The sequence below is a fragment of the Acomys russatus genome, chromosome 3 (assembly GCF_903995435.1).
Source record: "Acomys russatus chromosome 3, mAcoRus1.1, whole genome shotgun sequence".
Classification (NCBI taxonomy): domain Eukaryota; kingdom Metazoa; phylum Chordata; class Mammalia; order Rodentia; family Muridae; genus Acomys; species Acomys russatus.
Window position 1 is genome coordinate 15,633,726 of NC_067139.1, and position 23,840 is coordinate 15,657,565.

A 23,840-nucleotide genomic window follows, 5' to 3' on the forward strand; every position below is an offset into this window, starting at 1 on the left:
CTATATTACCTCCTGGATTGTGCAGCTAGCCTCATAAAACAAGGATGGACTCACCAAGAAGAGCTGCTTTGAGTCCCCACCCCCCCATGCCCTCCCCCTCCCCCACCCCACTCCCCAGAACTAGCATCACAGCAGACCCCATCTTCCCATAGCGCACAGCCCAAGGCTGGAGTCTAAAGCTGGCTGGTCCTCAACCCACTGCACACTGACAAACTGTCAGTGCTGAGGTCACACTACTGACGGATAGGAAAAAGGCAGGGTGGCTTCGCATGAAAACAGCATCACTCACTCAAAAACATTCTGCGAATTGTATCCTGTATACACAACAATCCCTTCGTAGATCCACATGGAACAACAAAAATTCTTGGTGTATCAGAAATTGTACTTTTCAAGGAAAAAAAGTTCAGATGTCACTCCTAAAAGACAAACCATCTACAAAAGACTGAAAAGGTCACTAGCAAATAAAACCATTGATTAGGCCACTGAGACAATTTAGGCTAAAAAGAAAAAGATCACCTGGAATCTCAACAGGTTGGCCCCCAATACCTAGAACAGGAAGGGTGCTAAAGGTTTAAGTAGGTCTGTGAAAAGATTTATCAAATCAAAGCACTCATTAAGGGCTCGCTGTGTCCCCAGGTGTCACAGTGGACAGGAGTAACATCAGAAGGCCAAGACTGACCACTGCCTTCAGAAGAGTCATCAACATTTATTTTTTTTAAATATGACCGGGAAGGAAAGAAGTATAGAAAAAAATTAAATAACAGCAGAGACAGGCGGATCGCTGTGAGTTCGAGGCCAGCCTGGTCTACAAAGCAAGTCCAGGACAGCCAAGGCTACACAGAGAAACCCTGTCTCACAAAACCAAAAAAGATTCTGCGATCAAGAGAGGGTTGTATTCCTGCAGGTGCCTTTCTTGCTGCTGCCTCTGAGCTACACACACAAAAAAAAGAGCTGTTAGGGTTAGCAAGACAAGCATGACCGTCAGAGGCAGAAGCAGATGAGCTCCCCGGCCAGGTACAGAGAGACATGCATCTCTATTCCAAACTGGAGAAGAAACTGTCTTGTTACAAGGACTACAGGATTCTGTTCAGGTCTGTTTTTTTCTAGAGCAGGTGGCAAGATGAGTACATGTGAATGGAGGAACAATTTGAAAAGGATGAAAATGCTCCAACAGACTTTGCATAGGTCGGGAAGTGGGTGATAATCTAGAAGACCCCTTGATGGGCCCTTTGAAAGACACTACTGTTGGGAATAAGCAAGAGAAACTTGCTATAAGTGCTACCACTTAGTTTGCAGCCCCCACTTAATCACAGGGAGAAACTAAGTTCAAGGTCCCAGGCCCCAGGGGAGCTGGGGACTTCCCAACAGCGAAACAGCTTCTGTTGTAAGGAGACAGTTGTCTGAGTCCAGCCTTCTCAGGGACAACTTGTAAGGAGACAGTTGTCTGAGTGCAGTCATTTCAAGGACAACTTCTCCATCTTGCTGGCAGGGTCACTCCAGTTCATGTTCCCAGGCCCAGGAGCCTACTCCTATCCTGATTGATGGAAACTCCCTTGCTCAACCCCTTATGTCAAACTGTGACTGGACAGTGCTACAACCCACCCGGCTCCCCCTCGCTTTATGGTTGCATTCTTTAAATATGCTGTACAAAGTCCGTTCAGGGTCCCAGTTCAGTTCCTGAGTCTGCTCCAGGGCTTTGATCGATGATGGATCGGATTGGTAGCGGCTTGATTTCAATAAGTCTTTGTTACTGGCACTGATCTGGTGTTTGAGTTGTGATGGATTTAAGAGGACACCCCCCCCCCGAACTATTCCTTGCCTCCTACCCTCAACAGCATCTACTTCCTCCCTCTGTATCTTCCAGCTTTTCGCTTCTCTTTGAGCCTTACCATCTTTTAGATAGCCACAGTTCCCAAATAGTTCCTTCATTCAAGTCTCATTTGAACCATCTGGCATGGATTCTGTTCCCTGCAGAGCCCCTAACTTACACACACATACATCTTGTCACTCACATGGGGCTTCCATTATGATGAAACCACAGGCAAATAACTCAGGCTATTTGTCTGGCTTTCTCGCGCAGTAAAATGATAATATAATGAGTGCAATCATGTAACTTCCAAAGTCACAGAACTTAAAACTGAAAATGACCTTTAGAAAGCAAGAGAGAGAGAGAGCGCAAGCCATTAAAGCTTCCAGAGGAACCATTAGCAGCACAAGGGAGCGCCTTCAACATTGTATATAATTCTGAGTACTTCTTAGATCCACCCTGGGCAGCCGGTTTGATTATCAATTAAAATCTAGGCTCCTTAGGTCCAGAAGAACAAATTATACTCTAAAAACACAAACAAAATGAATGTTCCACCTCAGTTCTAAATACCACCAACACTATTGAGTTTAAGAATGTTCAGGAAGCTTTTTCAATGACCAAATGTAACTGCGAGGAGATGGATGTCTTACAAGTCTGTTCCAAACGCCATGCCTGACCAAAGGCACTCAGTAACCCAGAGAGCACTTGCCCATGCTTGCTCACTGGCCACTCAGAGGCAGCCCAAATGACGCTCATGCTCACAGGCCTTCCCTGTCTTTGGGGGCTCCTCAGAGGCCCCCACTCTATCCCATCAGACCCTTTCTTCTCCAAACACCCATTACTACAGTTTGGTAGCTATTTTTTCAGAGAACAAAAATACCCCTTCTGAATCCAGGCTGCTGTTTTGAATACCTATGTCATATGCTAAAATTGGGTGATGCAGGGATGACCAGAACCCCTCCTCATATGGGTTGAGTTTTCTGGATAATTGCAGCCCCTAATGCTCAGAAATAAGACATGTGTTAAGTGATAACCTGACTCATGGGTGTGGAAACTGTTAATGTCCAAAGATTGAGATAATTTAGTTGGAGATGTTTCTTGTTGTTCTTGTTTGTTTTGTTTACCGAAGTTCTATTTGTTTTTGCTTTGAGACAGAGTACCATTTGTAGCTCAGGCTGCTCTCTTCCTCAGCATCCTCCTGCATTAGCCTCCCCAGGGCTGGGAATACAGAGGTCCACCACTACACATGGCGGAGTTATTATATAGTCTCTGAATATACACAAAAGGGAAACTAAGGCCCAGAGACGCTGAGTAATGAGCTGTTATCATGCAGCTGGCTGGTGGGAGCACATGGAGAAGTGAATGGTTGCTTTAACTCCTCCACCAAAATAATTTTGACTCTAATTTCCAAATTGAGACCAAAAAGGCCTATGTGCATATTCACAGCTTCAAACTTCCCAATGTCACAATAATTATTTCACATTTGCCTGTTTGAACCAATAGCAATCACCCTCTAATCAACATAAACACACTGTGAAGTGATTCCAGCCGTACCATTGCAGCTCCACAGGCAGGCGGGGGGGGGCACACATACACTTCCCAGATTTTATCACTCTACACTTCCTCGCACCACTTAGTAATCAATGGTATTTCCCACTCCAATTGATCTCAAAATTGCCTAAAACCCACCCACGAGATGAATATTTAAAAACACGCTATGTGTACTATACAATAATCACTATTAGGAACATGGCCTTGAAGAAGGTGAGTAAAGAAAAGCCAGGCATACTGGTGTGTCCCCCAGCCCCAGGGCAACTGTGGCATGAGGATTACTTGCACCAAGGAGTTCAAGATCAACCTGAGCACAGAGAGACCATCTCAAGAGGGGTAAATAAATAAGAGTAAACCAGAAAATATGTGAAAGGGTAACTGAGAAAGAAGTTTACAGCTCGCAGTTCCCATGTGGCCAGATCCTGCTGATGCTACACGCTTAGAGATGATATTCAATACAAAGTCCTTTACCAGAATGCAGAGTCTTAAACTGTGGGTGGCAATCCTGTAGGTTATATAGGGTCATGTAACTGAATGCAGAGGGAGCAATAAGGAAAAAAGAAAAGGAAAAAAAACGGAAGTTTTCGGGAACACACAGGATCAAAAATGAATTCAAAAATCAACCCCAGAGTGAATTCAAGGTGTCGCCAGCCGTGCTCAGCCCAGCCTCATCATCACAGCCGTGGTTCTGAAAGTCTCTCCCTGAGTGAGTTAGCTCATGCTGTTAGTTAATTAGTTAGTTAGCTAGTTAGTTCATACTGACATGCCATGAACTAACCTAGAGTGTCAAACTCAAACACTTCAATGCAAAGTCAAATTACTGTATGTTATAAATAGCCGTGCGTTCACTGTATGTTACTATAAAGATACAAAACATCCCCTATAGCCTCAAAGTCTCTGAAGCCTGGTTTGGGTAGTTTTGAAAGCTTTGGGATGTGAAAGAGAGTCACTAGGGGTGGGAACTTGAGGTTTTAGAAAGCCAGCCCCACATCCTGACTTCTGTCTGCTTCCTGTGCCACCAAGAGGTGAGGAGTCCCAGGGCCACCATGGAGCCCTGTCACCATGGTGCTGCCTCACCAGCACAGGCTGTACAATTACTAACTATCGGCCAGAGTAAGCCCTTCCTCTCTTCAGTTGCCGAGCAGGTAGTTGGTTACAGCAAAGAAAAAAGTAATACACATACACACACACACACACACACACACACACACACACACACACACTGTTGTGTTTGGAAAATGGTTTGATTACACAAAGCAAAGACTATACACACTTCCCTGGTGGCATGCCTCAGCATGCAATCATCAAATGAGGGGGGTCTTTGAATGGTGTTATGTGAGAATTTTAATTTGAAGAATGGCTGTTTGAGTTACTGACTTGACGTTCTAAAAGATCAACCAGTGAATTTTGCTTGGGAGTAAGGGCAAATTTTCAACAATTTCCAAAATACTCCTGATTGTACTTCTGTCATTTTGTACTATGCATTTATATGGAGCAATGTTCTTAGTACTGGCGATTATAAAATTAAAATAACAATCAATCCTAAAAAGCCTTGAAGATGCTCAGTGTCTTATAGTATCAAATATCTAACTGAGACTTAGTTATTTATGTAAAAAGTAATGAGTCATCCAGCTCTATGCTTTCATCTTTAATAAATGGTAAAATTACATATATACAAGAAAATTGTTTTAAAATAAAATGCTTTGTTATTTATGGATAGTGAATAAATACATTGTCTACCTATTTTATAAACTTAACATAGGTGAGGTCATGGAAATTCTTTGAAAAGTTTTAAGTTGGCAAAAGTTGAAGAAGCCCCATACTAGCATACAGCCTTTACAAATGTTTTGCACGTAATCTATAAGGTTTTGTATCACCTTTTGAAAGGTGATAGTTCAAAATGTCTGGCACAAAAAAAGTTAAATGATTTACAAGAAAAAAAAAGCGCTCTCTAATGATTGCAAGAGCTGTTCCCAGCAGATGAGAGACTAACCATTCTGTTTCCCTTCTTAAAAATACTGTCTACTGAGTAAAACCAGAGACCACTGTAAGGAGCCAGTCCGCAGAGTCTTTACCTATCACCTTGCGAATCGCTTATTTTTCAAACTTAGGTCATCCTTGTTTTAACTTTCAGTTCCTTACCACCGACAGAATCTGTTACCAAGCCTGAGCTTTATAAACAAAGTCGTACTATGCATTAGCAGAAAGAGAACTGGGCACCTAAATGGCCTAATGGAGGTGTGGCTGACTTAGAAACACGCACTTGCTGCTTTCACTAACTCAGCTCACAGAGTCCTAAAGATACCAACTCAAGCTTAGCATCAGCGTCAGCACGGAGGCCTTCAGCGAACTGAAAACCGACCCCTCCATTTCGACAGCACCTCCCGGGGTCCAGCTCGGCGGCCTGAGCGGAGGCGAGCGCGCGGCAGGCGGCAGACTCACCCCGCGCCCCGTACAAGCAGCACCGCGCCCCGGGTCCCTCACCGCGCCTTCCCAGGTCGCCCAGGCCCGATGGTCCCATTCCGCGCAGCTCCCCGCGGGCCCCCGGGCATCCTCCGGCAGCACGCGACACTCACCTCTAGCTTCCACTGCCAGCAGCCGGCGTCAGGTCCCGGCCGATCTACCCCCAACTCCGGGGCGATGCAGCTAGCCGTAGGGCCGCACTTCCGCAAGCCGCGAGCGCCGAGCGCGTCGATCCGCCGCCTAGCCGAGCGCCGAGCCCTGGATGGACCGCCTCTTAAAGAGGGGAAGAAAAAGGACAGGAGGAAGGAGAAGGGAAGTGGGAAGGAAGGGGGATAGACAGGATGGAAATGGAGAGGGAGGGAAGAGGAGGAAAGGAAGTGTGAAGGAGAGGAGGGTACGGAGTGGAAAGGAGAAGAGGAATTGGTAGAAAAAGGAGAAGGGAAGCAGAAAGGACACAGGGAAAACGGAAAGGTTGAATTAAGAAAGGAAAAAGAGGGGAGGAGTAACGGAAGTACAGTAGGTTAGGGTCACAGTAGATGTTGGTCAAGCACCAACCAGGGCAGGAGGCAAACCTCAGCCAATGGACGGCAAGTAGCAAGAAGTGGCCACCAAAATTAAGGAACCCCACAGATCAGAGCTTTGCGGTTCCAAGGGCCTGAGAGGCGAAATGACTTGCAACTTCATGAGACCCCAAAATTATAGAAATGGCTTCCATCTACAGCCCAGAAGTCCTAAGCTTTGAGTGTGTCCTCCTGTGAGCTGGCCTCTAGCTCTGGAGATGGCCGGCTGACCTGAAGCAGGCTGTCCCCCTGTGCCTTCCACCGCAGAGGTCCAGGCAACGAAGGACTGTGGTCCGGCGCAGACGACAATGGCAGAGGCAGAGATCAGAGATCTACTTGGGGCTGTGCTGCCATGGCTGTGGAGAGAAATAGCTATAGTGCGCTGCTCAAGAGCGCCATTGTCTAAGACCAACAACAGCCTAAGCCGGAGGTTCTCAACCTTCCTAATGCTGCTACAACCTTTGAACACGGTTCCTCAGGTCGTGGTCACCCCCAACCCTATTTTATTTTGGTTATTTCGTAACTGTAATTTTGCGACTGTTATGAGTCGTAATGTAAATAGCTGTGTTTTCCGATGGTCTTCGACAACCCTGTGAAAAGGTCATTCAGCCCCTGAAAGCTCAAGGCCCACAGGTTGAGAACCACCGAGATATTGTGAATTAAGAGATACAGTGTGGCTATTCTCTCCTTTATGTGAGGCGATATGTCAAAGTGTTTCCAGAACCATCCATTTTGAAGTCGAGGGAACACTTTTTTATATGTGTGGGAGAGACTTGGCAGCAGAGGTCCTGGGAAATACTGTAAGAACTCTCTGGCGCTCATACATCCTTTCACAGTGAAACCAAACCCTTTGAGTCTCAGTGACACGCCATTTCTCAGGTTAGGCTATCCTGCCATCAAAGCCAGAATGATGGCTCTTGAGAACTCACAGGGTTTTCCTGGATCAAAAAAATAACAATAAATATGCCATGCTAGTGAAACAGAAACACTCAGCAAAGGAAAGAGAGTCTTTTGTTACTATAAAGAACCTTGGTACAATTTTCTTTCTTCCCTTCCTCCTCTTCTGCTCCTATCCCTGAAGCCAACTAGCAAACATTGGTGCAGAAGTTGACAGAAAATAAAATTGTTAAATCTAAAATTGCTATAGTAGCTGCTGGGGCAATTATAACTCATTGTATGGGTTTATGTTTTCAACACTGTTTCAGATTTCATTATAGCTAAAAAGAAGGACTCAGTCCTCCCTGGTCTCTTCAAAATAGTCATTGGAAACACAAGGAGATGCCATTGCTCTGCTCCTTGGGTAATTTATGTATCTGTTTTGCCTTACACCAACACCCTAAGTCCTCAGGACTGCATGGCATGTCAGTTGGAAAGGGAACATAGTTAGTGCCCAACCTAACCTTCAACACAGCTCCTAATGTGCCGTCTCCAAATGCTCGTTTTTAGCAGAAGCTGTCAATTAGTCATCTACCTGACAGACTCCAAGGTCCTTGCTGGGGTATTCCTGCCGTATTCATCATCATAGCATATACCAGAGAGCCGCTGTGACAGCTGTTCAGTCCACCAGGCTAGCAGCCACAAGACCAGCAGCATGTTCTGTCAACAGAGTACTGTCTCGTTGACTCTCTTGTCCTACTCCTGAGCTCCTTGAGAGAAGGGATTCTGTGTGCTTCAGAAACTAGATGTTGGATGAAAATTTGAAGTTCACATGTTCGTTACGGTAACACCAGAGCTGGCTGCTTTAAAAAAAAAAAAAATACTAAATGGCCATGCAAAAAGAAAAAAAAAAGCAATACTTAATAAATAAAGCTTGACAATATAGTGATGGCTGGCATGCGTTAGCAAATACTGCCAGCTTTGACATCCTTTCTGTTTAAAGCTACAGAGAGGATTTGAGACCCTGCAAGGTTGTCATAGCACCCAGCTATTATAAAAATTCCTTAGCCATGGTTCTTGGTTTAGGAAACCCTTTGACTCATATTCTTTTCACCTTCATTTTAACTATGCATGCTCCTAGCAATTGCCTTTAAACAGGGTTAGTTACCTTCCTTTCTCACTGGCTTCAAGTCTCAGTGTGAAAAGTCATATGTCTCTGATCAATTTTACAGTGAAAGGGAGCCCTGAGGGCTTTTTATTTACTTGGAATTTGCATATTTCAATTTAAAAATTGTAAATAAACTTGCCTCTAAAGAAGAAACATGGTGTTACTGTTACCCCAACCATATGGCTCTTACTGCCATCCGGTGCGATAGTGCAGATGTGCGGAACACCTGTGTTTACATCTGGGCGTCTCTGGCGGTAGGTTATGTCCGTAGGTGGTCCACGAGGGAGTGAAGAGATTGAGGAAAGGCTCTTTGTGCCAAAGATATATGCAAGCCACATAACCTGGAAATAAAAGAGCTGGGTCAGAATGTGGAAAAGGTTCAGTTACCATCCAAGGAGGGTGCTCTCCAGTCCCTGCTTGGTCCTCAGAGAGCAGAAGTAACCAAATGTGTGAATAGGAATTAAGTTTTCTTTGTGTCCTAAATAGAAGATTTCTAACTAAATTTATGATTTAGTTTTACTTACTTTCAGTTCTTAATTTGTTGTTTTTGCTGTTATTGTTTTTGAACGAGTCTCACTGTGTTGCCCAGACTGGCTTGAAATGCCCCTTCCTCTGCCTCACAAGTGCTGAGACTACAGGGATGTCCTGCCACATCCAGCTTTTAATTTAGCATAGGTCTCTCTCTCTCTCTCTCTCTCTCTCTCTCTCTCTCTCTCTCTCTCTCTCTCTGTGTGTGTGTGTGTGTGTGTGTGTGTGTGTGTGTGTGTGTGTTTGTCTGTGTGTCTGTGTGTCTGTGTGTCTGTGTGTGTGTGTCTGTGTCTGAGTCTGTCTGTGTCTGTGTCGGAGTCTGTCTGTGTCTGTCTGTATGAGACATTAGGTAGTTTGGATTTTTTTTCTATTTGGAAACAGGTATACCTGGTTCAGTTTAAACAAAATAAACATGTACAGTGTCAGTGATCATAGGACTGACATAGAAAATAGCATCATTTTCTCAGTTTACCCATGGGTGTGGTGGCACCTTGTGAAGATGAAGGTTCTGGCCAGAGTGACTGGCTTCCACTTTGTAACTCAGTTGCCAAAGTCTATTCTTCTACTGGGACCAGCAGTATCAGCTGTGGTGTTATGCTGTGTACAAGACTTGAGTCTTGCTTCTGTCCTTTGGGAAGGCTGCCTGCTGTCCAGGGTGTCAGCTTACGTACAATTTGCCTATTTGTCTTCAGATCGCATTTTTTTAAAATTCCAATATGACAAAACTTTTATCCCAGTCCTTCCAGTCTGTGTTCAGCAGGACTCCCCTCAACTGTAAGGCTCAGAAGAGCATCTCTCACAGGAACTGACCTCAGCTTCTCAAGACAAGGGCAGGACACTAGCACTGTTGCTCAGCATGTAAGAAACTATGTAAGAATGTAGCTGAGTCTTGACCACTCAGGATGTCTTCGTCCGTAAGTATCCATCCTATATTCTGGAAGCGGCCCATTTTCAGCGTGCTCTTACATTTCTTGGACCTTAAGGCATTAGAAGCACAAATAAATGGTAGAGAATGCTTTCAATCCACATATGCTTTCCACTTTGGCCACGTGAAACCTCTGTTCTTCCTAACCACGCCCTTGTACAAAGACACTTAGCCAGTAGAATGGAGACATACTTCATTTTTCACTCCTAGTAAGAAACACTCCAAGTGTTCAACAGCAAATCACTATGGGAAACAAACACATCCATAACACTGAAAGAATCAAAAAAACTGACTATAGCACTACTGATTAAAAGAAAAATTACACGGAAAATCCAAACCCAACATTCTGGTTCCTACATGATGTGACCCCTGAGTCTTTGACCTTTGAAAAATTCTAGTTATTTCAATTTTTTAAAAAAAGAAATAGGTTAAAAAAAATAAAATAAATAAAAATAAATAAAAAAAATTAAAAAAATAAAAAAGAAATAAAAAGAAATAAGTTGTTGAATAGGAGAAAGCCTGGAGTGCTTTAAGCCCTGAAATCTCATAAGTAGATTTCAGCAACAACTCTCTGAAGGAGTTTTGGCAGAGCCTCAAGACTCTTTCATCTGGCACCTCTGTCTGGGCATCTGGGTGAAATGGGGCATATGGGTGGTGTTAGTGCAGTTTTTCCAAATAATTCTGTATGCCATGGTAGTGGATCGCTCTAATTATTCTGCTGTTCAACTGAAGGTGGGCTTTCCCTGAAGGCTCTGTTCTGTGACTAGCTTACCTATAAAACAATCCATTTTAAGCAGAACTTGGAGGCGGCTCCCTCCACTTTCTGTTTCTATAAGCATTTGCTCCCTGGTCCCCAATCACTTCCACACCTCCCTGTTAGCCTCCCACCCTGTAGTAATTACTGTGCTAAGGTACAATCATCGAAAGGCATTCTGCAGGCGGTGAAGTAAAGTAATAAAAAAAAAGAAAATAATATAATGATAAATATGTGAGCTGTGCTTTCAATTCTTTTTAAAAGTTTATTTATTTATTATTTATACAGCGTTGTACCTGCATTGTAAGCTTGCACACCAGAAGAAGGCACCAGATCTCAGTGTAGGTGGTTGTGAGCCACCATGTGGTTGCTGGGAATTGAACTCGGGACCTTTGGAAGAGCAGACAGGGCTCTTAACCACTGAGCCATCTCTCCAGCCCCCGTGTTTTCAATTTTTTATTTTTATTGAATTTCTGCTTTTTCCATTGAGTATTCTTCCTGAGCTTGACCACATTCTTCAGACCCTGGATGTATGGGTTGTGTGTTTATGTTTTCTTTCTATCCAGTGTGATGCATACCAATCCCATTGACAGGTTAGAAATGTAGATGAAGGCACAGACATGAATGCTATGCTTCCTTCAGATAAACAATAGCTTTCCCAGACCCTATAGACAGTGAGCATTCTTACAAAGTGTCACTTAAGAACAAAGATGATTAAAGTTATACATCTGCAAATGATAGACCCTTGGTAGCTGATAAGCCTTTTGAAAACTTCTTTTTAGGGGAAAAAAAATAGATGTCAATGATTGCTACTTGCTCCATCATAATATTTTGTGGTTTAGATCCATTTAAATATAATTGTTACTGCTGCTAATTGGCTCCAATTCACAAGCATGCATTTGTTAAAAACACATTTGGAAGGAAGCTTTCATTTTTTTTTTTTTTTTTAAGGAAAATCAGGTTTGAACAGAAATTTCTGGCTTGCTTTAAAGTGCCAATTCTCTTGAACTGCCTAATGGAAAAATGACTAGCCATGATACAACAAGTCATCATGTTGATAAATATCCAGGAAAAAACTATCAAACACCATGCAGCTTCCTAGGCACTGGCTTTACAGAAATAGGCTGATAACTGCTAACTCTACATTTGGCAGCTTGAGATGATTTTTTTTCCAGTAAATATTATCTCAAGCCAGAAACTCGGTAAGTCAAGTAGAATATGAGTCAAAGGCAAAAAGGCACTAAGTGCCGTGCTCTATCTGCCCATCCCTCCAAATGGGTCTTGACATGTTTTAAGAGAAATAAAATACCAAGTATGCATGTTGCTTCTCCAGCCTGAGATGAGTCAGCTTTGCACGTCACACAGACAGGGGGACCTTTAACACATTTATCTGATGGGCTACCTTCTCAGAATTTCCACATTATTTTCCTTAATGATTCACAACACAATAATCTTTCCCTTTAAAAGTGTCCAAGAAACCTGCTTCCAGCTGATTCTAGAGGCAAGTCCAGGAAGCACTTTACCTCCCACCCTGCCCGCCCCACCCCCCATCCCCCCCAAAAAGATTTGCTTTTGGCACGAACTGTCAATTTTCCAGAGGCTGATTCAGAGAGATCTTCAGTACATTCACGTCATCACAGCGATTCAAATGGAACTCTGCTCACTCCCAGGAATATTGACTTAGACTTTTCTTTTCTTTCTTTCTTTCTTTCTTTTTTTTTTTTTTTTTTTTTTTTTTTTGAGACAGGGCTTCTCTGTGTAGTCCTGGTTGTCCTGGAAACTAACCCTGAAGACCAGGCTGTCCTGAAACTCAGAGGACCTGCCTCTGCCTCCCAAGTGCTGGAATTAAAAGCGTGTGCCACCACCATCTGGCCCTTTGACTTCTTCTACACACGACATTTTTATTTTCTGTACATTGGCTCTTACTCTCTGTACATTAAGCCAATCTGCCATCAAGACAGAGAACTACAAACAGTAACTATAATACACTAGTTCTCCAGAATGAAATCCGGGGTATCAGGAGATGGAGAAGACAAATGGCAAATCTTGTTTGTTTGTTTATGACCAGATTTTGTTGTTTGGTCAGTGTTTACAATTGGGGTTGGCTGATATAATTCGGTTTGCCTTATGAAAAGGTTTAGAGGAAAGTCTTTAACAATTAAGATAATAGCCACCAAAACACTGAACCATCTGCTTGTTTTTCAGGCATGTTTAAGTTAGAAAATTTTGTGTGAGACCAAACAAAGGACTACACTGTTGGCTAAGTTCATGTGAAAATTTGATTACATAAGAAAAATTTGAAGGTGGAATTTATTTCATGCACAAGTAATCTCTTTACAGTGGGTCTCTTGATACTTTAAAATGTTGAATGTCTCATAGCCACCAGTCTTCAAGATTTTAACGTGAATTTATTCACATTGGAAAATATAATAACTTACATGGCTTGCGTATTCCTTATTGAGGCTGAAATTTAAAAAAAGATAGATATTTGAGGGGTAGGTGTAGATGTTGTTCAGTATTGGGAGCACAGTCCATACCTGTGATTCCAGTCTCAGCACTACAAAAAAAAAAAAAAAAAAAAAAAAAATTTCCTTCATCACATGAAAATCATTATACTGTTAAATATACACTATAATGACTATTGTTGTAAAATGACAACAAGTTATTCAAATATATTTTTAACTGCATGTAGATGCTAGAACTCTAATAAACTGTCCAGTCGGTTGGTTTGTGCTTGCAATCTTAGCACTTGAGAAACTGAAATACTGAGGCAGGAGAATTACCATGAGTTCAAGGCCAGTGTGGGATACAGATTTCCAGGTCAGTTTTGGCATCCAAGTAAGACCCTGCCTCAAGAAACAAAACAAAAAGATTAAGAATTTCATATTAACTGGCTTAAATTTATCAGAAATGTTAAGTACTTCATGATATTTAAAGAACCTATATAAAAGGATACATTTCTTTAGAGAAATCAAGTTCTTTCCCAGAAGTGAGACCTTCTACCTTTACCCAGTATTTTCTTGGCATGTAAACTAATAGAAACATCAAATTAACTTTCATAAGCCCCAAGAGTCCTTAACATTCTTAAATAGATATCAGAATGTTTCTGAATGTAGCAGCATTTTAGGAAGTAAAAACACATCATTTAATGAACTATTCTTCACCAAAGTTTTCACAACCTGCTTAGTTTGGCATGAAAAAACTAAATATAAAGCTATGGGGAACAATGAACTTATGCTTATGCTGCCACAGTGTCTCTAACCATATCGTTAATATTGCTGCTAATTATAACATTGCTTCTGGTAGTTGTGATTGGCAAAGGCTTTCTGTTCCCAAGAAACAGAGCTAAATACCTTTTCAATGTACACCAGAGTGTAGAGTCCCAAGTGTTAAAATCTCAGCATAGGGCATCCTTGTGTCTGTTTCAGGTCCTGGTAAACATACTGCACACCCTAGTGGCCAGTCTAGGAGTGCCCATGGGGCTGTCCTTGCTGGTGGCCACCAGAATATTCTACAAAGGCAAAGCAAGCATTTTGACCTTTGGGAGGATGGGAAACATCAACCTCCTATTCTTTCTGCATAAGAAATTCATCTCTACATCATAAAGACTGAGAATTACTCTTGTGCCTTTTATTTCCAGTGGTTGTCGTTTCAATATTAGGGAGAGAAAAGCCATTACAAACTCAAAATAGCTGGCAGTATACAAGCTTGAATTACTGCTTACCAAGAGAGCGGGAAGGAGGGATGGAGGAAAAGATGGCAAGTGAGCATAGAAGGAAGTTTTAATTTTCTCCTTCACCTCTCCTCTCCTCCCCCTCCCCTCCCCTCCCTTTTCCTTTTCTCCCCCTCCACTGCCCTCTCCTCTCCTCTCTTCTCCTTTCTTCCTCTTTCCTGACCTCCTTCCTTTTCTTATTTTAAAGAGAACCAATTTTCCTGAGATCAGAAATTCTTTTTCAAATAGAAACTGGCGTCCGTGACTGCTCGTAGCATTTGTGAGTGAATGGGCACACACACATACACATACTCACATGCACACACACACCAACATGCACACACATACACCCATGTATACTATATAAGTACACATCCCACATGCATATGCCCATGTTCATGTGCACATGTGTACTTTCTTGTGTGCACTTGTAACCGACCCATGTGTACATAGGATTACTCATAACCACAGGTATACACAATGCATATACACAGTCACACACATATTCAGGTACACACACACACACACACACACACACACACACACACACACGGCGTGCATGCACTTGAAAAGAGGAAAACTTAAGCAGAATTTGGAAATAAAAACTCCTATGAAGAGCTCAGTGGGTAAACAGAGGCAGATCCCACTGGAAATAAGTTCAGGAACTGTGGTGTCTCAGAGCCTTTTGGGTGTTTAGATTCTGTTTACTTAGCCACGTTTTAGTCTACCTTTCATCCCCCTGGCTCATCAGTCATAATTTCAATATTTATTCCCTCCTGTTCTTGGCTCTTCAGCACAATCCCATGTGCAAAGAATCCTGACACTGGGGTTCCAATTTTTTTTTTTAAATCTCTAATTAGCATACTTCTTTTTGTGGTTCATCACAAGAAGATTGTTCAATGGTTTTGCTTTCAACAGCTCTTCAGATCACTTGAAGAGTACATAACTAGAGAATTGTGTTTGGGAAGGTTTAGGCTTCCTGGCCACAGACATTTTCAGTCTGAAAGGGAGTTGACAACTTGCATTGGCCAGTTTGTAGGCCCGCTGGCCCGCTGCTCTCTTAACTCTTGCCTCCTCTCTTATGAAAAAGGCTTGTGAAGGAACCCTGGTTTATTTTGCCTTGCACTTTAGATAAACTAATTCGAATCAGGTGAGTTGTAAGTCGTTTACAGTTGGATGTCAGATGTAGAAAGATCCAGTAGTTGTAGAATCCAACAATGAGCGAATGTTCCAAATATTTCTGCCTAAGCCATTGGGTTTCAGGAGAGAGCAAAGACTAGAGGGAGATTCATACTTAGGTTCTGTTGTTTTGTCTCACAGAACCACTCAGGAGCCCTGCCTGTCCCAGGCGCATTGCAGCCGACAGCCTACCCTTGGTCCTGTAAGCCCTCCTTGTGTCTATAGGAGGCAGAGCTTTGAAATTCTAGGAATTAATTTCTTTTGGGTAATGCCTAAATTCAGCTGTGAGTTGAGTCTGCAAATTATAAAACACACTGTGAGGCAACACATCTCTGTTAAAATGAAATGGTGGCGCTGGGCCCCACCCTGGAGAGGGTAAGTCACAAAAGGTTTTTATTCATGCTCTGAAATACATTTCTTTGAAAAACACTTTAGATTTGTTATTTGATACCAGGAGAACCCCCTTAGACATTCTAAAATTTATTGTTAATAATAGGAAAGTAGATATTATAGTAGAAAATATTACAAAGAATCTAATTTTACTTTTTGGCATTTTGTAAAAATAGTAAGCACTGTAAAAAGCCCTATCTGTTCAGACTTATCTGCAAGAGCCCAGGCTTCTAAATAGATTACATCTTAGGTGCTATTTCTTTTATAAATACAATATGACATAACAATATAGATGGACCATAGCTTAGCACGCTACAGCAAAGAGAGGGGGAAAAGGGGCAATTAATAAAAAGAAAGAAAGAAAGGAAAATCACTGTATTTACAACTATATTTACTCTTAAAAAAAAAAACATTTTCTCTGTAAAAGATCACAATGGAAGTCTGATAAGTCAACCTCATTCATGCTTACATGGTTAATGAGTTTTTCCTAAAATCATTATTTACTAAAAGTGGAGGAATTTGATGGTTTTATTCTTCACTAGATTAACTATTTTGAATAGCCATGGAAGGTTAAATATACACATTTCCTGTGCTGCATGCTGATTCTACTCTGAAAGTATTTACCTTCAAGAAATAATAGACTCATTTTCCTTTCTGTTTTTTTTTTCCTTACTGAATTTAATACATCTTTTAAGCAGATCCGCCTCAGAGAAGTATGAATTTCAATGCGATATATTGGGTAATGGTCTTTATAGTCTATGAAAAGCCATATAAACAAAAAGTATTGCCATTATTATATGAAGGGCATATTTTAGGTATTGAGTTTCAAATATATAATAACTAATATTGTGTGAAACTGATTATTATTCTGCCTGCATATGTATATTCATAGTTAGAGCTTTTTTTCTAGGCAATATTTGCACAACCAAGATTCCTCCTCATGAACTTCTTTAACTGTAAGAAAAGGAAAACAGGGTTTGAGCTCAGCACAAAAGAAGAAAAAAGAAAAAGTTTACATTTAAAGCAAATCCTATTTATGGATTAGAGTAAGGCATTAATAAGCTTTTTCAGTCAACAATTCAGGTATTTTTATATCTTCATTCTTTTATCTAATGGTATGGTTTTTGACAGTTTAGGACTATTTCTATAAAAAGTACCTCATTTCACACCATTTTTTTATTAAAATATGCAGATGAAGTTTTTTTTAACCTCTCATAATCAGCCAAAATTAAAAAGAGCCAACGTTTTCAAGACTTTACTTTTAACTCCCAAAGAGATCTTTGCTTCACAGAATGATCTTATTTTCGTCTTTGAGGTGAATCCGCATGCGTTGTAAACCAGTCAAATACCTAGTGTCGGAAATAGGTCTGAAGCAAGCAGAGAAAGAAGCTCTCCCGATTAAGAGAGGGATCTAATCCAGTTTGCTTTTGAAGACAAAAAACAGTGGAAACCGACTCGCCCTTCAGTCGGCACTCTTTTGGAGAGCTGAATTAAAGTAGTCACCTCCAATAACCAAATCTAACCACTTTAAGGATCTCTTTTAATAGATATATGCAAAATGTTTAAAGCTTACTCTGTCTTCGTAGTTTTAGCTTAGAAACCAAGGGTGCACATTCACGGGATGAAATCGAAAGTCAACTGTGAAGTGTAAATTCTCTAAGCTACGTGTGTAAATTTAATTTTGCCAGAATGGTGTTTTTATACAATTCCACCGAGACTTTTTGACTGTCAGGCAATACAAGATCCACAAAATGGTAGATTATTAGAACAACGTGGCTTGGCAGCTCCAGAAAATTAAAATTTCACCGTTAGCTTTCGTATCCCTAAATAAAAATGCTTGTAGAACATGTGCACTGCCATGACCTTTACCAACCTCAGTGCGACAAGATGCTGAAATGTGCCCTGCTTTTTCATTTTAAAAGAAAAATCAGAGCCAGCGCGTTTTATGAAGAGCTGTTATGTGGTGGCAGCTCCTTCTCTGGCTGGCGTTTGGCAGGGCGAGGAGCCTGTTGCCTTATCCCAGGGCGGGCTGAGAGGTGTCTGCGCGAACTGGAGCGAGGTCTCCTTAGTCTCAACGGAAACAGAAGCAGGACTAACGCAGAGCCTGCCTCCTTCGCCCGTAGCTGATGAGGGACTGACTTTTCTTCTTGGTGTAGTTTGAAACTGAACCGCTGCACTGCTGAGAAAATGCCATGAAAATATAACCCGCCGCATTCCAGGAAAATAAATAAGCAAGGCCACCCAAATTTTCAATTAGTGCCGCAGCCGCATGCAGGAAATGGCATGCAATCCGTCCAAGGCGCCCTAGGCCGTTGGAGGGGCAGTGGGGACAGGAGGGGGCGGGAGGCTGTGACAGAGTCTTTTCACCCTGGCTCGCACTGCCTGGCTTCCTGGGAAGCGGCACCTGAACTTCCTCTTTCTTAGCATCAACAGAGTACGAGCGTGGCACGTTAGCTGCCTGGAACAGCAACGCTCCTGACAGTTGATAAAAATTGTAAAAGAGCTTTTGATTCCAGGTATCAGATTTTAAAATCTGGTTGTTTCTTCCTGGCAGGCAGGCTACTGCTTGCCCAATGCCACAAGCAACCCGGGAGGCCACTGTCTTTACGCTGAGGGGTGCAGGACCGGGTGCAGGACTGGTGCAACACTCAGCGTCTCCAGACCTCGGCAGTCAGAAGGGGATGGAGGGTGTTTGACATCCATGCCAAAAGCGAGAAGTCCTCTCCTTGACGACATTTGTCTGAAATGTTCACATCTCTGCTCTGAAGGCACGGATTCTTCCCAGGCCCTCCAGAGTTCTGCTTCTCCATCCGGGGTGGCGGGGGGGGGGGTGTGTGAGGGGGGTTGAGGGGCGGGGGGGGGGGGGGGAGACCTGCTTTCTGTTCGCTTCTCAGCGCTTCACCACAGTTTGGAATTTCCAACTCATCAAGTTGGAGTTGGTCAGGAGAGGAGGGAAACGGATGGATTTTCAGTGATGTGGTGATGCTTCCACAGGGCACTTAGTATTCCGGATGGATCCTACCAGTGATGTGGGGATAACTGTTTTTAAACCTAGAACTAGACTAAAGGTTTTTTTAAAATCCTCTTTCGTAGTGAATTGATAAACAAAGAGCGAATCAACACAGTCTGGGGTTCCCCCCCTCACTTTTTTAAATCAAGAAATGAACTCATTGAGTCCCTCCTGCGGTTAAAGAAAATCTGCTAGTAATTTCGTGCCCGTTGTTGTGTGGGGCAGAAAAGAAGCACACAGAAGACGAACAAGCCCCGTTTCAGCTGAATGTCAAGTACGAAATTCACATTGTGCTTTTGTAATTACGTGAGTCTCGGTGCTGTGAGTTTGTGGTAATGGCAGGAGAGCCTTTGAAAAGATGGTGTTCCCTCACAATGACTGGTGAAAACAAGAGCCTCGCTGCGCATTTCTTCTTAGCTGGCTTCTTTTAGTTCATGGCCTTTTCTTGGCAGGTCAACTATTTTGTTAGGTCAGAGTGGCTATCATTTCCTTTTCACAGTAAAATCCGGAATTTCATCTTTGTGCAATGTGGCAGCACTTCCTCTAATTGAATTCTAGTGCTTTTAAAGTGTGTTCTTTACAAAATAAGGAAGGGGGGGAAGCCTTCCCCGTTTACACAGTTTCAAAACATGCATGCCTTTAGATGAAGCAGGTTGTAGAGTCTGGAGCCTCAGATTAGTATGCTGCATTAAACCAGGAGCTCTGCTGCAAAGCTGTCTGAGAGCCTGCCAGGGGCAGCCTTCCTAGCCTTGTCTCTCTGGCCTGCCTACCCACACAGCCTCTCTTTGTGTGTCCTGTTGTCTCTTTTCACCATCACCCAATATTATTGAACTGATTTCCGGGAAGTTATCTAACAAATAAGCAACAAGTCTAAGTTTTATTCATAGGATTTAACTTATTTATCCAGCAAATGTGTCTAAGCACCATGCTTGCTGAGGTCTCAGAAATATAGACACTATACTGGTGCTAATCCTCCTCCACCACCCAAGTAACCACAATGCAAATGTTTGGTCTCCATATATCATAGCTAGAAGAGACCTCAACACCCTGTAAACCAAACCCTGGATCATAGATGTGAAAGTTAAGGCTGAGGATAAGCCAATTGACATGACCTTCTGGTCCACCTAGAGCCCTTTCCGGATTATGCACTATGCAAATCATCCTTGTATAAGATAGTAGGTAAAACCGTTCAAATATGTCCTCTCCCAGAGCCTTCTCCCTCTGAGAGAATTACACCTTCCTTCTACCCAAGACAGCTTATTTGTGGCTTATTTCAACAGTGGAATAGGAAGAGAAACGGTCCGTGCCATCTGCCATTGTTTCCCCTTCTTCGGGACATTTCAATGCCTCAGATAAAGGCTACTTTTTCTGACTAGCTAGCGTCTGTGATAGAGCACACAGGAGATGAAGTCACAGCAGTGGATGTAACTAGATTAAGAGAGAAGCTGCTGGAACAGCCCCCTGAGATGTTACAGTGGTTATTGCAACAGGACACAGCTCAACAGATGGGTCCATCCCAGCGTTAGATGTCTAAGAGGGACAGAGTCTCCAGAAAGAATGGAAAGAAGATGTGTTTTCTCTCTTGGGACATTCTTGGATCTTAGGAAATGGCCCTTTGCAGTGTATGTGTGGCGATCAGAGGCTTTGTGCTGGAAAAGCCCTGATGGTAGCCTAGGAAGCAACTCGGTGCTAGAAGCATTGTTCTGTGTGTGCAAGACCCTGGGTTCAGTCCCCAGTGCTATTTTTAAAAAGCCCTACAAATGGCTGGAAGTTCACTGAGTTCTTATGGCTCCTTCCAGGAACATGCCCTTTAATAAAAAAAAAACAACACCTTAACCAAAATGTTATGCAGGAGGAAGCAGCTCTGAGTGGTCTGCAAGTGTCTTCTGTTGGATCTCTTACAATGTTGCTGGTGTGTGGGAGCTGTTAAGATGGTCCCTTGGCATCTATGTGTGTTCTCCACCCTGACCATGGAGACTGTCCACGGCAGGCAGAGAGCTTTGCTGGTCACACGCTTATCCTGAGACCTGGCAAGTTCCTAACACAAACAAGCATGTAACAAATACCTATTGATGGATAAATGAATAATATCATTGGGTTTCCCCCTTCTTCATATGTAGAAAATGTGGCCATTTTACATCCTGAAGGGATTATATTCTTGCTTTTAACAGGCAGGAAATTCTTCTCAAAATTTGCCCAAGACATAAGGAGGACTTTTGCTGACAAGCAAGTCAAATGCCTTTTTAAAAGTCATCGTTCTCAGCTGGACTATGCATCTTCCACTTGTACATGTAACCATATGAGCACCGATGGCTAAATATTTTAAAAATTAGATAAAAACAGTGGATAGTACGAAGTTGCCTTATAAACCACCGCTTATTTCAGCTTTATGCTCTACACTGATACCCATAACAATATGCATTTGATCTTTCTTTCCTGCAGAGGTCTTTGGAAGTTCAACAGTCATGGACTATGCCCCTTAGACACTGGGGACAATTGTCCAGTAAGGGGCCTGCTCCTCAGTAGTTCTTTCCACAAGGAAATTGCCAGCATCATGGTAACACAGGAAACACATCACTCAGGATAACATGTCTGCCTAACCCAAGATAATTATATTAGGAGCTACCTGACTTTCTAGGTTAAATGTACCCAAAAGGGCACATGAACAACCACAACAAAACAATAGACACTATGTGTAACAGGTATCTCTTGCTCTCATCACTAGAGGCAGTGCTGAACAGCAAACAGGCTGGGGAACCACCCCTGATGATATATTGGTTTATCCCACCCTGCTAGCAGCGCTCTGGGCAGATGCACAGTATCACTGCGTTTGTTGTCTGCTGTGCGGAACCAACACAGCATGTTCTACTTGCTGGCATTGTGGGGCTTGACTCAGCAAGGCTCCATTAAGCATTTGTTTCCTGCTCTTTTCCCGTGGTAAATGAGTATCTGCTGCGCTCCCCGATGTGGTAATCACCGCTGCTTTGGATTATTGCCGTATTTAGCAAGTGAGGAGATCTGCAGCCCCTCACTGCGCACAAGGCAGAGGGCTCGGTGCTAATTGTCCAGAGACTGGGGGCCCCATCCAGCACTTTCTTTTCTCCTTCCACTTCTGGATATCCTCCCACCTACCACCCTCCTGATGAAATACACACCAAACCATAACCTATTTAGAGGTTGTGGCACATGGCCATCTTCAATATAGCCGTCCACTCTGAATTTAAATTTGTCACCATTCTCCTTAGAGGGAATGAGAGGGAAAATGAATTTAATTTAGTATAAAAAAATAAACATTTCTGGGCGCTGGAAACGTCTGCGGTGTTTTAAGAGCTGTTATCATTAATCAGTCAGGCATGTTTACCCAGCCCCAGGATTGCTTATGCAATGGAACCGCAGGCCCCGGCCGTTCAGCGAGCGATGGCCACCAGCATCTGGGGCAAAAAAGTATGTTCACAGCACTTGCAGCGCTCTTGACTGCTCGGACGGGTGGCCTCTTTCAGCGTGTCTTTTTGTGGCTGAGAGGCAGTGACATAAGCCATAGTGAGGAGCGCTGTAGAGCCAGCTTGAACCATTGTTGCCTTAGGGGTTTTGCTATGGTTTTTGGCTAATGTACTTTCTTGTGGTTGGTTCTACTTGTTACTCATTTAGCCTGTCATAACGTTGAACGGCAGTGTCTTTGGCCTAGTTGTAAAATAGCCATGGTGTTTATCATCGGCCAGTTCTCACTACACAAAGCAGAGTAGGCATTAGGGGAAGGTAACTAAGGTACCAGCAAGGCCCAAGACAGCACTCCAGCTCCCATAGTTTAACCCAGAGGGATGGGAATTGTGGGCAGTTGGGCTCAACTTGAACATGCTTCTTCACTAAATAAAGGGAGCCTTCCTAAGAAAAAAAAAATGCAAAAACTAAAGTCCACAAAGAAATCATGAAATCTTCAGGAGTAAGCCATTTATCTGAGTGCAAATATTCATTCATTCATTCATTCATGTAATAAGCATTTGACTTCTAGTTATGTGTTTGACTTGGTTCCAGACCATGGATAAACCCACAGACAAGGCGAAATTCTTTCCTTGCCGTGTAGTGCAAACATCTGAGAGATGTAGCCACAACCAACAGGCACCTATTTAACACAAGACCTGAGTCTGATCCATTTGACTTAGATAACTGAAAATGAGCCAAGAAGATGAAAAATGGAAGGGAACGGGAGCCTATTTCACACAGAGGGATAAGAGAGACCTCTTCAAGGACTTACACTAAAGAGAAGACCTGAATGAAGTGAGTGAGCTGTGAGGACTTCAAGGGAGAAGTCTAAACAGAAAGCAGGAGCTACAAAGGCCCTGAAATACAACCATCCATGGCCAAAGAAGAACAACGCAGCCTCCATGGCAACCACCACAGGAGACTTGTCAGAGTGTGTGTTTCGTTCAGGGAGGCATGCATGGAGGGACAGGCTGGGCTCTGCTGATGGGTCTGCAGAAGAAAGTCTGGAAACCTGAAGGGGGTAAGGAAGGAGAGTGGCACCACGGACCATGTCTATGAATACTAATTCTTGCATCACAGGGTCCAAGGATCACCAGGGACAATGATCTGAAGGCTTTATGATGGCCTGGGTAGACGGGATGTGGAGACGTGGCTTTATTACAGGGATAACTGGGGGTCTTGCTGGTGAAGAGCTCAAGGGGATGGAAGGCAAATGGTGAGATGTCACAGTATGGTGCTCTGCAGGAGGCTTGGGACCAGTGCGCATTCACCCCATTCCTGCCTCTGCTCCTTCCTTGCTGAATAAAACTGGGAGTACTATTTAGCATAAAACTGGGAGTACTATTTAACTGTCTGCACTTGTTTGGAAAATGGAGACGGCAACGGGTTGCCTTTCGACTGGACATGGTGAGGTTAGATATGTGTCTTCATATGCTG

General features: G+C 42.9%; 1 protein-coding gene across 1 annotated transcript in view; it reads right to left on the reverse strand.

Annotated features, from left to right (window-relative positions):
- Exoc2 (exocyst complex component 2) overlaps positions 1-6,014 on the reverse strand; it is a 167,247-nt gene extending 161,233 nt beyond the window's left edge. The window contains exon 1 of the mRNA XM_051169545.1: positions 5,935-6,014. The gene's annotated coding sequence lies outside the window, so the exon portion shown is untranslated. The remainder of the gene's footprint in view (positions 1-5,934) is intronic.
- Between the last annotated feature and the right edge of the window lie 17,826 nt (positions 6,015-23,840).